The 5222-nt window shown below is 43.1% G+C and overlaps 1 long non-coding RNA gene across 1 annotated transcript; it reads right to left on the bottom strand.

The window, feature by feature from the left end:
* Window positions 1-3440: 3440 nt before the first annotated feature.
* On the bottom strand, window positions 3441-4675 carry LOC130274228 (uncharacterized). The gene is made up of 4 exons (XR_008844292.1): window positions 4592-4675; window positions 4441-4510; window positions 3883-3995; window positions 3441-3796 (listed from the first exon to the last, which is right to left on the bottom strand). It is a non-coding gene; the product is annotated as an uncharacterized LOC130274228 (long non-coding RNA).
* Window positions 4676-5222: the final 547 nt, after the last annotated feature.

The raw sequence follows: 5222 nt of genomic DNA, 5'->3' as shown, positions 1-5222 counted from the left end.
CCACTTTCCTCTCCCTCTATTAGCTCATATCATTTAAGCGAACGGGAGCCTCTAGCATCATCACCCCCCAGTTTTTCCATAAATGTACGTCCTGGCTTGGCGGTATTTCACGCACCAGGACATACATTTACGTCCTGTGTATGACCGCGAGCATCGGAGCGGTGCTTGCATCATACACGGCAGGTTCCGGGGATCCGCCGGTAATGTCCGCCATTAACCCCTCAGATGCTGTGATCAGTACAGATCACCGCATCTGTGGCAATGCGCATGTTAAAATGGATGATCGGATCGTCCGCAGTGCTGCCGCTGCGATCCGGTCATCTGTAATGGCGGACAGAGGTCCCCTCACCTGCCTCAGTCCGTCTCCTTGGGTCTTCTGCTCTGGTCTGAGATCGAGCAGACCAGAGCAGAAGATCGCCGATAATACTGATCAGTGCTATGTCCTATGCATAGCACTGAACAGTATTAGCAATCAAATGATTGCTATAGATAGTCCACTATGGGGACATAAAGAGTTGAAAAAAGTGGAAAACTGTAAAAATAAAAAGAAAAGAAAAGTGAAAAATCCCTTTCCCCAATAAAAATTAAAATTGTCCGTTTTTCCCATTTTACCCCCAAAAAGTGTAAACATTTTTTTTATAAACATATTTGGTATCACCGCATGCGTAAATGTACGAACTATCAAAATATAATGTTAATGATCCCATACGGTGAATAGCGTAAATGTAAAAATTAAAAAAGGTCCAAAAATGGGGCTTTTTTTGTCACAATTTATTCCAAAAAAATAAAATAAAAAATGATCTAAAAGCTTTATATATGCAAATGTGGTATCAATAAAAAGTACAGATGACAGACCAAGAAAGTGAGCCCTCATACTGTCCTATAAACGGAAAAATGAAAAAGTTATAGGTGGTCAAAATAGGGCAATTTTAGATTACTGATTCTGTACAAAAAGTTTTAGATTTTTTTAAAGCGGTACAAAAATATAAAAGTATCTAGCCAATGGTATAATTTTAATTGCATTGACCCACAGAATAAAGAACACATCATTTCTAGCGTAAAGTGTACAGTGTGAAAACGAAACCCTCCAAAATGTGCAAAATTGTGGTTTTCATGAAAATTTCCTCCCTAAAAAAATATTTTTTTGGGTTCACTGTACATTTTATGGTAAAATGAGAGGTTTTATTACAAAGTACAATTGGTCACACAAATAACAAGCCCTTATATGGGTCTGTAGATGGAAGTATAAAAGAGTTATGGATTTTTGAAGGCGAGAAGGAAAAAACGAAAACGCAAAAATAAAATTGGCCTGTTCCTTAAGGTTAAAACGGGCTTGGTCCTTAAGGGGTTAAGGCCTTCAGCATCCATCCACCTTTAGCTTCTCCCGGATTGGAGAAGAACAAGGATTTTTCTTTGTAAACCACCTGAAGCCTTGCGGGAAATATCAGTCCATATTTAATTCCCTTACTTTGAAGCCTCTTTTTAACTTCATAATATGAAGTTTGAAATTTTTTTTTTAGTCTACACCGAGTAGTCTGCGTAGATAGAGATTTTAGAGTTATTAAATAACATATTTCCAAGGGTTCTTGTCTTCCTAAGAATGATATCCCAGTCTTTACAGCTTAGCAGTTTAACTATGATTGGCCTCTGGCTTGCTCCTACAGTAACAATCCTGGAAGGAACCCTATGGGCCGCTCGACATAAAAAAATGGAGACAACAGTTTCCTTTAACCCTGTTTGGATAAATCCTGTCATACTGTATAATTTTTCTTTGCACCTTCTAGAATACCCAAAATTCTCAGATAACATCTAAACCTTGTAGATTGTAGCATTTTCATTTCTTTTTTAAGGTTGGCCACCTCATCCTCCACTAAGCTAATTCTTTCCTTAGCTTCTCCATACCTTGAGTGAATATTGGTTAAATCACTTCTAAGTAGGGATATTTTAACACTTAGGCTAGGTTCACACTGCAGAATCTCCGGGTAGAAAATTTCCACCCAGAGATTCCGAGTGCGGCCATCGCCAACTGAATTAATGGGCACTTGTACCGTGCGGACACTGCAGTCTCCAATAGACTGCAATGTGTTCTGTAAGTATTTCCACCTGAATAATGAGCAATGCCATTCTTCAGGCGGAAATTTTAAAGCAGATTTTCCATCCACAAATTCCACTTCACAAATTCCAAAGTGTGAATTTGTGAACAGAAACCCATTCACTATTGTGGTAGCCCTTGGGGGGTGTATGGTAGTGGTGGGATAGTATCGGTATATGAGGGGTTAATGTTAACCCTATAGTTCGTGACGCCAGGCTGAGGGCTGCTATGCTGAATCAATGTTCCGGCCTATTGCCGCCCTTCCCAGTAACGATAGGTGCATGAAATGACTGAAGGTCCACAAAGAGATTGAACTTGAACGTGAACAACTTTACTGAAGTGCTTGCAATATCCACTGCACAGTAACAGTCTCATACAAATAGTCCTTAGGTTACTTAGCGACTGACAGTTGTTGAGGACCTTGAGTTAGTGATACAGTCTCTGAATTTAGGGAGAGATTTGCAGATCCGTCCGGATTTAGGGGAGTTATTAGGTCCGGTGATGCTGCAGAGTGTTTGGGAATTGATATACTCTATAATCAGATTGTTCAGCCGTCGCCGCAAGGCTCAGGCTTAACTCACTGCGTTAGTTGCTGCGCAGATCCTTCTCTCATGACAGCCCATGAGGTAAGAGAGAGAAACATGGCCGCCACTTCCTTATATGGGAAGGGGGCTAGGCGAATCTAATTGGTCCGAACATCTGCCATTCACCATTACATGGTGTAATGGGATTGCTTACGTCACAGGGCCTTCAAAGGTCCTTAAGCTTAATACCATAGAGTTCACCGAGTCACATGACACGCAGGTCCTGCAACGCTACGGAAACAAGTAATTAACCATTTATCTACATATATGCTATCCTATTTACATTAATCTTTGCATAAAATACCGATCTATAAACTGAAATAGAGGCGACTAGGGGTAGACTGGATGACAGGGATCCCTATGTCCTAGGGACTCTGGCTATGGGGAACCATACATAAATAGGTACCATATAGAATGCGGTACCGGGATACCACACTATACTATACTATACATTTTAGTAAGCGGAATTTCTGCCTGCAATTTCAAAGTGAAATTGCAGGTGTAAATTCTGTAGTGTGAACCTAGCCTTAATATTTATCCATCTTTAAACCCTGTTGGTCTTTTACTGGACTGGTAGACTTTCTGGGTTTTGGGACCATTGTACAAGGAAGAAAAATGGCACAATTTAGCAGGTTACTAGATTATATTAAGAGACAGTTTATACAGAGAAAAATTATCACAGTGGAGCCTCTGAAGGAGCCTGATTGACTCAATGCGGAATTTGCACTGCTGATCAAAGGTCAGGCTCTTCATCATCGGTGTGAGGCTCTGTAGAAACAATAGGCAGTCAGAAGGGAAACCAGTCAACGGCACTGCCCCCGCCTGCCGTGTCTGGTGAAAATCCTCCCTTAAGTCTGCCATTGTTGGATCCAGTCTCATCAAGCGGTCTCTCGTCAGCATGATGAGTTCCTCCATCGTCCCAACGTCTCCTACCAGTGCTCACCGGATTGACCAGAGCACTGAAGGAAGTAGTATTCCCTCAGTGAACTGATCCACCCGATAAGGTTGGGGCCCTTGTTCAGCAGTGCTGGGGGTGGGGGTGGATGTGGTGGTGGTTGGGGCAGAAGAGGACTCCATGTCCTGGCTTTGGGGATTCAGGTGGGAGACACTGAAAGTTGTGCTAAAAGGGAAAAAAAAGAAACATTTTAGATTTTTTGCATTCAAAATCGAGATATGGTTAGACAAGAAATTAAATCATGTACTTACTTCCGCGTACTTATATTCTTACTTCTTGGATGCTCTCGGTACTTCCACCTCCTCTTTTTGGTCCCTTATATACCGGTCCCTCACAGAAGACCACAGTATCCTGATTTTTTTCCCTGCAAAAATCGAAAAAAGTTAAGAGAAGAGCCATAAAACAAAGGAAAATTACTGATAAGACAAATTGAATAATTTCTCTCCGCCACAGTCTTCTGTGACAGCATGAGGTCCTCCAAGTGGATGCAGATACTCCGATACACCTCTTCCCAAAGAGCCTTGCTGTACGTCTTGAGGGAATGCCTCGTGTGTGAGGCATCCCAGAGAGCAGGACATTCTTGGATGAGGGAGATCAGCTGCTCCCCGTCTATTATGAGCTCCTCCCCTCGTCCTGCCCTCTAGTATGCCCCCCTCGACCTTTGGTACTCTGTAATAAAATGTATTTTTTATTTTATAAGCTAACTAGAAATGGACTAAATGTACGGCAACCTGTAAAAAATGATAGTTAAACAGAATAGCATATCAACCAGACATCATATTTTGAAGAATTGAAAATAAAATACTCACACGTCCTTCCTGTAGTTTTCTTGGCCCTTCCTCTGCCTGAAACTACTCCTTTGGGCTCAGGAAGTGGCCGCTGTAAATAAATTTAGAAGTTAAGAAATTAGGGCAGAATATAAAATAGTAGACTTCAATATCATATAGTGTGGGTACATACTGGTTCGGGCTCTTGGGAAATTGTAGCCTGGAAGGCCTTCTGGTCCGATATATAAGGGACGACTTCCTGCATCCATATGCTTTCTGTTTCCATCTGTTGGAAAAATAAGTTCATGTTAGGAAAGATGGACATAAGCGATATTGTCACGATTCGGCTTACAGGTTGTGGATCCACTGTGTCAGCGAGGGATTGGCGTGGACCGTGCCGGTGGACCGGTTCTAAGTGGCTACTGGTGTTCACCAGAGCCCGCCGCAAAGCGGGAAGGTCTTGCTGCGGCGGTAGCAACCAGGTCGTATCCACTAGCAACGGCTCAACCTCGCTGACTGCTGAGAAGGCGTAGGACAGAAGGACTAGGCAGAGGCAAGGTCAGACGTAGCAGAAGGTCGGGGCAGGCGGCAAGGTTCGTAGTCAATATGGATAGCAGGAGATCAGGTAACACAGGCTTGGACAACACTGGCACAAGGCAACAAGATCCGGCAAGGGAGTGCAGGGGAAGTGATGTGATATAGCCAGGGAGCAGGTGGAAGCTAATCAGGCTAATTGGGCCAGGCACCAATCATTGGTGCACTGGCCCTTTAAGTCTCAGAGAGCTGGCGCGCGTGCGCCCTAGAGAGCGGAGCCGCGCACGCCA

This window comes from Hyla sarda, chromosome 5 (genome assembly GCF_029499605.1).
Source record: "Hyla sarda isolate aHylSar1 chromosome 5, aHylSar1.hap1, whole genome shotgun sequence".
Classification (NCBI taxonomy): domain Eukaryota; kingdom Metazoa; phylum Chordata; class Amphibia; order Anura; family Hylidae; genus Hyla; species Hyla sarda.
The sequence above is the reverse complement of the archived record's forward strand: the minus strand, read 5'-3'. Positions and strand labels throughout refer to the sequence as shown.